We start from the raw sequence: 11,105 nt of genomic DNA, 5'->3' as shown, positions 1-11,105 counted from the left end.
GCGACCGCAACAACTTGCAATGTTTTGTATAGTAAGGTTAGCAGCAAGTTTTGTAAGGATAATATAATTGTTGTTAAAATGGGAAGGTGCATGGAGTAAGATTATTGCAGAAAGATAAAGATTTTAACTCGTGCATTCGATTTGTGTGAAGCTCGTTATTTACCAGGTTGTTAGTAACGAGCTCATTTACATAGCCTTCTAGAGGCCAGTGCAATGTATGCTGGGAAATAGTGTGGTAGCTAGGGCTGGTAAGGATGCCTTTCAATTCAGTTTTTAAATGTCCAGAAATACAAATTAAATTCTTCCAGGCGTGAATATCTGTGGTCACACATTCGCAAGTTATAAACTACTCGCACAAATGTCACTAGAGAAGCGCGTAAGCGTGACCACAATACGAAAAAAAAAACAACGCCAGGCCGCACGCAAGGCGCCGCACAGTCACAGCGAAAGCTAAAAGAGCAGCCTCTCAGAGCATCTTCTAAACACTCATTGGTTAATTGTTACCAGCATGCTTACTGCGTACCCACTACGGCATTAATAATAATGATTTATGGATACTAGATAGGCATACGCTATGCTATTCTTCGTCATTCTTCTGAGAAGTGTGTTATCCACTACACAATTGCAAGGAATTTTATGACAATTGTTCATGCAGTGGCTGACGACGATGAGGAATCATACCAGAAGTCGGTGTGAGCCAGAGTTAATAAGTGATCAAGAAAAAGCTTTTATTTTTCCTCAGCATAGTCTTCTCAGAGGCTTTTGACTCTACCTTTTCAGATTGTGTTAATGTTAGTGATTGAGCACATATGATCTGGCAGTGCCCCTCGTTACGGGGCCCAAGTCGGCTCACAGAAGAAGATTGGGACTCTGCCTTACGAAGTTTAGAGTTGCTACCACAACTACGGGCTGTCCAGAGAGCCCACGATTTGCTGGTGCGGCTAGGTCTCCGCATTCTTACGTGGGAGCGGCCAGCGACGTTGCTCTAAGGAGCATGCGTTTCTCAGGAACCAATAAAGTTGTCCGTCCGTCCGTCCGTCCGTCCGTCCGTCTGTCTGTCTGTCTGTCCGTCCGTCCGTCCGTCCGTCCGCCTGTCTGTCTGTCTGTCTGTAAAGGGTTGGAGCGTTGGACGACCCATTCGTTACGCAAATCGCATTGCGTGACGCCTGGTTGTTTTTTTTTTCTTTTTTTGCTGTTCTAAAACGCTTCATTACGCATAATAACGTAATTCCTTCCCCGACATCAAGCCTGCCTAAGGCAAGTTTTCGAACAAGTCCCAAGCACCAGCGTGGCTCAGTGGTAGAATACTGGGCTGGCACGCAGCGGACCCGGAGTAGAGCCCCACTGTGTCCTTGGTACTAGGTTTCTTTTCTTGCGAAGTGGTTACGGAAACCGGCAGTGGCAGACAACTACGGCGCCGCGCGTGACCGGAGTTGTGATCTCATAACAGCTTTCGCTGTAAAAAAAAAACCAATAGTTTTGTTTTGTTCTTGTTGTTTGTTTTGTTATGTTGGGTTGGCCCCACAATCAATTGTAAAGAAATGGTAGTGAAAAAATGAAGTAATACTAAATGTTAAAGGGGCGCTGACACAAATTTCCGCGGCCGAGAGAGCATTCGGGGTGAATTCTCAGGAACATACGTCTGCCACCTGCAAAATATCAAAAACAAATATAGCTTAGAAGGTATTTTAAAATAATTTTGAACTTTGCATGAGCCCTCAACTCCATCGTGCCATTGACACCCTCGAAGGGGACACTTTGGGGGCCTCTTACTTTCTTCACGTCTCCACACTTCAGTCACCAAAAGATGTTATGATGGCGTCATAGCCATCATTTTTCTTTTGCCGCGTTTGTTCCCGCAGTCTGTATTTCTCGGTGCCTGGTTGCGAGTGCGTGGCCGTGGCGCACGCTTCGAAAGTTTTGTGTGTTTGGTGACATTGCGGCCCCGTTTCCTATTCGAGTGTAATTCTTGATGCGAACTTTGCGGAAGTGTGTCCAATTCTGAGTGCTGACGTGGTCAAGAGCTGCACACGCTAGGTGGAGACAGCAGCGTCCAGTTTTTGGAGCTCTCTCAAACCGAAACTGAAACAGATCGATAATGGGGGGCCTGTAACTAACTATCTGTCGCATGCTGCAACAAACGATGTGTCGTGTCATGAATAACACCCCCCCCCCCGCAACACATTGCAGCGGAAAAACGTAAGGCCAAAGCTTTTTTGTGTCACCCCTTTAGGCAGCATCAAAAACAATGAGAAGGAAGAAGCGCGATGCTAAATATTTAAAATTATTTTCGAAAAACGAGTAAAATATTGGAAAGAAAAGTTTTCCGTGGCCGGTAGCATCAGCAGTGTTTGTAGAACTGTCATGTCTTCTTCTTTGCACTTTAGAACAGTCATATAACATCATCATATACAACATCTTTTAGGCGACAAACAAACACATAAAATTAGTGACCGGGCGAAAAGATTTTCACCTCACGTGACTTCAAAACATGACGCGGTCCAGGCTCGCAACGAAGAAGACGAAGAGAGAACCAGATCCAAGGAACAACCAAGCAAACTGGACTACCTGTCACCATGAGACGCACCGGTAGCCACGAGTCGTCGTCCTTCGAGGAAATGCTCAAGAACCGGGGACCCAAGACTGACGTGGTCTCAACCAGGCGCCTGAGCTCCTTGCTAGACACTCCGCAGGGCCTCCCAGCTTCAGCGTCCAAGTACTCACCCTTGGGCGAGACACTCGGACCTCAAACGAAGGGGCTTCTTGAAAGAGACACGTCGTCAAGCGAACTAGTTCCTCGCATCTCCCCTAATTTGCCCGTGCCGGCCACGCGTTCGTATCACAACCTGACGTCGACCACTCACGAGGTGAGATTTGCGCACCCAGACGCCAGCAAAGACCACCGTGAAACTGTCGCACAAAGGCCACTAATTTATCAAAACCAAACGTCGAGGTCATCGCCGGGGGTTACCGCGGACAAGCCAGTCTTCCTCAAGTACTTTGCGAAAAGACTTTCCAAGGACTATGCCCACGCAGAGAGAAGCCAGAAAAGCGTGTCACAAGTTCCAGCCGAAGAACAATGCACAAAAGCTTCCAGTGGGCACGAAGCAGCGCCGAACATTGAACGCTCGGACTTCGTTCGATCATCGGCCATCGTTGCCTCAAGTCCGCGACCACTTATGCATTTAGAGTCCAGCGGTGTAACAGCAGTGCCAAGCCCTGGTATTTTCCAGAACGACAGCCGAGAACAAGAGGAAGTACCACTAGGAGAATCTCTGACTTTCGAAGAGCCAGGTTCGAGCCATACATTCAAGATTTATAGGAACTGCGAAAAGGATACCAGAGCTCCTCTGAAGACAGCTACAACGTGGCACGGCAGCTCCCTGGGAGGCTCCGCTGGTGTGTCATTAAAAAGTGCGGCAGCCCCTGCAAAACCAGTCAGCGGCCAAGTACTTGAGCCGAAAGATAATAGGGACAAATTTCGGCTGGAAAACTACGTTTCAACAGAAGCCATTGGCGCGGAAGGAGTGCGCAGCAGCGAAACGCGAACATCGAGGCCACGAGAATCGGTGCTGTGGCAGAAGAAAGCGGTGTTTGGGGAGAACAAAAATGTCTCACGAGGTGACCTGTCGGAAAGCACCGAGTTATCCTCACACACTACCGCGTCACAACAACGCACGACGTACCGACCTTCTGAAGTGCGCCTTCCTAATTCTCAGCGCGTTGCTTCCCGTGAGCACAAAGAATCAAACCTCAGTTTTGAACGTAGTGGCGACACCTCTTCAGAGAACGATGAGAGGCTGGCGAAGCGAAAAAGCTTGCAGCAGACTAGCGAGGGCAGTCTTATTCGACAGGCGAGTAGAACTGCTGCTCAAACACCCCGCCAAGCGCAAGTACCTGCCACTGCAAACGATGTGCCCGTTAATGTCTACACACCCATGAGCGTGGTCAAAGAGTACCTCCTTTACCCTGTGTCAGTGTGCCTAGCGTTTATTCTCGTCACGGTCGTCACACTCCTGTTGTTTCCTGAATACGTGCCAAGTTTCTGGCACGAAATCAAAGCAAGAGCTCCGAAGGGGCGGTCCAGTGTAACCTGCAGTTCCATGGCTTGTCTGCAAAACGCCTTATATCTGAACGCGCTTGTCTCCTGGGATCGTGAGAAGCCTTGTAACGATTTTCACTCCTTCGTCTGCCTTCGTTGGATGAACTCATTTTTCTCGCCTTTTGAAAATTCGGTTTCGGCTAACGACGACTTTGTAGCGTTTCTGGAGCAGAGAATCCATAAAACGCTTCAGGAGAACGCGTGGAATTCCAAGACGGTACGGCCGCTCAAGGACCTCTACGACAAATGCAATAACTACGCAGTCATTGAAGAATCTGGGTGGGCCCCATTTCGGAATCTGCTCTCCGATCTCTCTTTGTCAGAGTTCCCACTCACATCCCGAACAGCAAGCAACCTCTCGGCCTGGCAAATAGCAGCCGAGTTAGTTCGTGAAACCGGCACCGTGGCACTCCTGAGCATCGGCGTCGCCTTCCACCCTGTCTTCGCGGCCATAGATATAGTCTCGATTGGACCACCTCAGCTAATCGCAAGAAAAAGCGTTAGGTTCGAAGAGGCCGTTGATCTGTACGCCACGGTCATTTTCTGGGTGACCCATCTCTCGGAAGGCCGATTGTTTCCGACGTCGCTTGCCGCCGCTACGCAAAAGTTTGCGGGCAACGTTGAACGATTTGCTCACCTCGGAACGAAAGAAAGTACTACTAAGGTCGAAAACCTCGACACTCGATCGACTTTGCTGAAGTTTGTTAGTGACGTTCTAAGTGGGCTTCAAGTGAGCTTTTTCTCCCTAGCTACACCGGCAATCCTTATCCGATCGCCCGACGTCGTCGACGACATTGTGAACTTGGTCGAACGCACAGAAACGCACATCGTCATCAATTACCTAGTCCTACGCCTAGTTATCCAGGTGGCACCATTCTTACCCTATTCAGGGCTGCACGACGTTAATGGTGCCCTGGTCTATGGTAAGCGCACCACCAGAGCTCCTCGTTCACGGCTGTGTCTGCGGGCTGCCGAGAGAGCACTGTTTCCTGCCGTATATATCCACTTACTTACCGAGACAAAACTGAAGACGTTCGAGCCCACGTTAGTCAATTTCGTCCACCTTGTCGTCGAAGAGTTCAGCGAGGTGGTCGACGAGTCGCCACTTTTTGACAACAGCTCCAAGGAGGCCATAAGGCGAGCATTGGCGAATACTGATTTCCAAGTATTTGGGCCAGGCTGGACCAAGAACCCGGTGTTAGCACTAACTTACCTCGATACCTTACCCGCCATCAAGGTAAACGAGTCGGCCCTCAGTACCTACATCGAGTACCATCGGCGAACGCTGGCGTATTCCTTGGAACGCGGCGCGAAAATGCGCTGGAGTGGTTCAGCGTTCAGCGACGACTGCTGGTACGAGTCGAGTCCGTGGACTGTCTACGTTCCTCTCCTCGCTTTCAACGCGACACAGGCCCTCAACATGAGCGACGTGGACGCCCTGCAGCTTTCGCGAATGGCACCGCGACTGGTACGCTGCCTCTTCGACATGCTCCTGGAGGGATCTGACTCGAAGAAAGAGCAGCGCTGGCTGACCGAAAGCACCTGGCGGAATCTCGTCACTGCCGAATCGTCTTTCAAGCAGCAATTGGTCGACCTGCGCTTCGGCCATTTGCGCGACGTGCTGGCGACGCGCACCGCCTTCAGGGTCTTCGAGAAGGTCATCGCCGGTAGCGACGTCGTACATTTCACCGTCAAGCGCCAAGGAGTTCGAGTGTTCACTTCCGAGCAAATGTTCTTTGCGAGCCTGATGCTTCAATACTGTGAAGTTGGCGGGAGACCTCGTAAAGCAAGGTCCTCGGCTGATGGTGAGAAGTGGAGGGTGGCCCTCCGAAACACTGGAGAATTCGCCGAAACATTTAACTGTACTCTTGTCAACAATATAAAATGATGGTGACGATCGTGCATTATAGGATACAACGGCGTCCGCACCTGTAGCGATAGAACTCCTGATAAAAGTTTTGTTACCTATTCCCAAAGCATCTAACGTTTCAGAACAATGTTTTCGTAATTGAAGTTATGTTTTCATAGAATAAATACACGTTCTTGTGTTCGTTTGAAAATATGAAACATGCTGGGGCAGTTTTTGCTTATATATTCTCTCAACTATGCATGCGATATTCTCCTCAAAGTAAACATTCTACGGTTGGTGACTCGTTCTGTTCCAATATTTGTTGTTAAATATACTCTTAGCGAGCTCTGTACGGCTGCGTTGGAACGAGGTGTGAAAATGAGGGTTGTGGGCTTTGTATATCTCTAGTTGACAATACACAAGATTACAAGAGCTGCTTATGAATACCCGAAAAACACGCGAGATCGGAAAACTTATTTACAAGCGATTGTAAACGTTTTCTCGCTGTACAACTTGAAAATCGGAGAAAAACAGAATAACATCGCATTTCAAACTAAACAGCAACTATTTTAATCTAACAAAATTCAACAAAAAAGCAATATATCTTGTGAATACCAGCATTCTAATCATGTGAAATTTTAGATATTTCAATCGTATATAACACCATGAGATAATAATCAAAGTTGCACAAATTTTGAGAAGAAGAATCACTATTAAACACACTTTCCTTTTACGGCTTCTTGTTTTGGCACAGGTGCACCACGCACAGGACCATTTATATGTCACGATAGGAATCAGTACAGTCATTTCCTACTTTCCCATGTATTTCTTTATTATTCGATACCTTCAGACTCACGAACCCACACAGTGAGTTCCGGGTCAATAGCTACCCTTTGCACGTAAGTGTGGTCGGCGTGCCTGCATAATAAGGCCACCCAATGACGTCAGTTTACCTGGTAAAGTTTGACTCAAAGTAGAGAGAAAATTCACAAATCTCCACGAAGTGAATCAACAGGATTAGGCGAAGCACTAGGGATCGTTCTTACCGTCAATCACCTGTCAGATTAGCTACTCGCGCATGTACCTGTCGTTGGCGTTGCTGCTGCTTCGCGGGCTCTCGTCTCCGGGGAAGCTTGTCTGCGTCGGCGGTGCCTTTCGCGTTCAAGTTTGTTTTCATACATGGCAGAGACAAATTGTGTGGTGTGGAAAGCACTTACTTTCATCGTCATGCCGTATAGTGGATACCTTGGTCTTCGTCATCATCACTGGGAGCACGGACAAGCCCTTAAGTCGGGTTTGGGCTGCCACTCGGTGACTGCTTCGCATGACATCGATTCTGTCAATGCGTGGCATCTGCCAATTCTTTCGAGCCACAGAACTTGCTTGATGAGTCCTTAATTCTGAAAACTTGCCTCGTCTCGAGTCGATGACAGTGTCACCGTTTTCAATGACATGGTGAATCCCCGGTCAAAGCGATGACCACAACGTACGAATGTATCAGCACACGTATCAGAAGCAATTCTTGAGAGACTCTGAGTCATTTTCGGCAAAGCAGAGGCGTTGTGCTACACTGTGTCAACTATGAATCGAGAATTGTTTCAGATTAAGGGGATCAGCTTGAGCCAGTTGTTTCGAAAGCGGTAGTGACGCGCCACGTTGTTTTCACGCTCGTCAATTTCTTGGTATGTTTGACCGTTTTTTCTCACTATACTACTGGCAGCTGATAATGCCAGTTCCGAAAAATTTATCATTCTACCCGGGGTAATGAAACGCGACAAGTATATTACATAAGCTTTTCTTCACACCCTTCAAACGACAATTTGCAGCTATAGATGACACGCTACGGTGGTTGACGTGTCAGAAGCGGGACTACTGCGCACAGAACCGGAAATGAGCACAACTCAACCTAGCGGCATATGTACTGTGGCCAAGAAAAGTAAAGGCCCTCACCTTGCTATTCTAAACCACAGAACCGTGACAAAACGAGAAACTGACCAAAAACAGCTGAAAACCGCACTTTCTATGTGACCATATAAGATACGGAGGCCGCCAACACCCACAATTGCGAACGGTCATCATTTTATATTCGCAATTAATAGAATCTGCTCATTGTGCTAGAAAGACAACTGAAATAAATTAGAAATGATCGCTGCAATATCCAGAGTCATGGAAGTGGCACTTTAGGGCTTTGTGAAAATGTCGGGATTGTGTCGTTGGATCACGCTGTTTCGTGAATAGCGAAAGGACAATAAGTTGCGAAGTTGCCTATGAGAACTTGATTATGAGGCACACCTCAAAGTAGAGGGTTCGGGATATTCCGACTATCTGGTGTTTTTCATCGCGGCCATACTTCATCCAATACGCGAGCATCTATAGCATTTCGCCTCTATTAAAAATGCAACCGCTGCGACCGGGATCGCGCCCGTCAATTTTGGGGCAGCAGTCGAGCTTCGTACCCAATTCTCTTCACCTAGGCGGACTAATCATTGCTATTCGCAGCCACTTTTAAATTTCTTGTCATCATGCGAACTGTCGGCGTGCCGAGTTGAGTGATAATGCAACATTTTTCGCATACACAATAGACACTTTTAGTTGGGCGTACGTAACGAGCGTATACCTACGCGGCACATTACGTTGCGTACGCTGCATGCGAAAAGCTCAAAGCATGTTTAGTTCACCCTATTGACCATACGGAGATACGTTTGGTTCAAGTAGACGTATATGTTATAGAAATAAAACAGCTTTGCGTGTTTTTTAGCGCACTCGTGTGGTAGCGGCCGTAATGGCCACTAGCATCCAAGCCAAGGCGAATCATTTTGGATCCATGGTTACAGTGACTAGAATGGTTTACGTCAGTTTGTTCCGGATGTCTAAACAGATCACTGCTTTGTACTTCCGATAGCAGCGCAACATCGTCCCTCAAAGTAAAATATACTCGATTTGGGCCGGCTTTGTTGCTCTCTGTGTTCGACGCCATCGCTGCCGTTTTGCTATCTGGTTCTTATTTCATTCGAGATATCGTGAGAGCATCACGCCGCGTACGCTTCGCCTCGTCACGTTTACGCAAGCCACGTTTTTTTTTTTAGGGCCTACGTGCGCATCTCTGAAATAGATACGTTACGTACTGCACATGCGCAGTTCTCTCCCGTGGCAGTGCTGCGTACGTGGGCTCGTTACGTACGCCCAACTAAAAGTGTCTAATATACCGGGTGTTCAAAATTAAGCTTTATGATTTTTTTAAAATTAGGCGCTCGAAGGCACGTGAGAACCACTTGTGCAAATAAGTTAAGCGGCCAGGGGGACAGAAAGTTAGATGATAATTATCGCTGTCAGCAGCCCAATTAACTAAAATTTAATAATTAACTTTTTACTGGCTGCGGTAAGTTGGCATGTTTATATTGAAAAAATGTAGGCAGTGGTGTTTGTACACAGTTTCAGTTGGAAGATTTTTTCTAGCACGCCTGTGTTCCGAGATATCCGGCTCCAAAGTTTAATTGTCTTTCGCACGATTACGCATGCAAGAGGGTGAGGGTCCGCGCAAAGCTCCTCCCTAAAGTGACGCATCTGTTGCGTGTGGTGTTTAGTGTGTGAAGAAGGTGGAAGCGTAGGCATAGGTGATAGCAATTACCCTTGCCCTCTTCGGCCGGCGAAATCAAAATGTGACAGCGCGGTGCGCCATGAGCCTTACGCATGATCCTGATGAACGCGATAACAGGAGACCATTTTTCGCGACGTTTTTTCGTGACTTTAGATCACACTGAGACATCTTCTTGTGAACGCGTTAGCAGGACCGTCCTGCACTAGGGTGCCTCCGGTTAGAGCACAGCGTCTCTGCATTGAAGGTCTACCAAGGAAATCCACGTGGAGTCCTTTCGAGCTAATATGGCTGCTTCTGGCGTGAGGTATTCTACCAAAGTAAAAGTAGACGTGGTGCTTGCAATGGCTGAAATGAATGGCAACGCTTCGTTAGCAATGGAGCTTTACGCGTCTCGCCACCCACACCGTCCCCTTCCAACAAGGCCCACTTTCACAAACCTGTTTCGACGCTTCTGCACAACAGGCTCTGTCCACCTTCCGAGACGGACCAGGAAGGCAATCGTCGATGAAGACTTTGAAATCGACGTTGTCGCGTGCGTAACCTCGATGCCAGAGCTCAGCATCCGACAGATTGCCGATCAGTGCGGTCGCAGCATCGGAACAGTCACAAATGTTTTAAGAAAGCACAAGTTCCATCCATATCACGTTTACCTTCATCAGGACCTAAATGAGGCGGACTTTGAAAGGCGAGTTGACTTCTGCAATTGGGGCCTCATCAAAACTGATCAAGAAAATGACTTTTTGCACAGAATAATTTGGACTGATGAAGCTCGGTTTTGCCGAAATGGAAGTGTTAATCTTCACAACGCCCATTATTGGGCACAAGAAAACCCACACTGGCTGAGGCAGCACAAGCATCAAGTTCGCTGGAGTGTGAATGTGTGGTGCGGCATACTCGGGGACAGGATCATCGGACCTCACTTTTTTGAGGACAACTTGAACGGAAAGATGTACACAGAAGAAATATTAGGTGTTGTCATTGATGATCTTGTCTGCAGTCTTTCCCTGAATGACCTGCGCCAAGTATGGTTTCAGCACGATGGAGCACCACCACATTTTTCTACCAGGGCGAAGAACTGGTTGGACAGACGTTTTCCACAACAGTGGATTGGGCGCGCAGGAGCGATGTTTTGGCCACCAAGATCACCTGACCTTTCTCCGCTCGACTTTTTCCTTTGGGGCTACGTTAAAGATCGAGTTTACGTAACAGAGCCCAGCGATGTTAATGACATGAAGGACAGGATAACATCTGCCTGTGCGAGTATTCCTGCAGAAGTACTGCGCCGAGTCATCGAGTCGACGCGACAGCGGTTCATGCTTTGCGTTGCTGCCGAAGGCAGGCATTTTGAACACTTTTTGGGGCATTGACGTCTTGAGAGGTGAAGAGTTTCGATGAGATTTGTGCATGACCGAAATATGCTTATGTAGCAGCAGGAAATATGCGTTAGCAAGGATAAAACTGTTTCAGTTATTATTGGTGGAGTTGTTGCTCTTGTTTCAATAAAAGTTACAGTACTCGGACATCAGCAGTCACGCTATTCGCGTAGCCCAGGCAAC

The sequence above is a fragment of the Rhipicephalus microplus genome, chromosome 1 (genome assembly GCF_043290135.1).
Source record: "Rhipicephalus microplus isolate Deutch F79 chromosome 1, USDA_Rmic, whole genome shotgun sequence".
NCBI classification, from domain to species: Eukaryota; Metazoa; Arthropoda; class Arachnida; order Ixodida; family Ixodidae; genus Rhipicephalus; species Rhipicephalus microplus.
Note: the sequence above shows the minus strand (reverse complement) of the source record.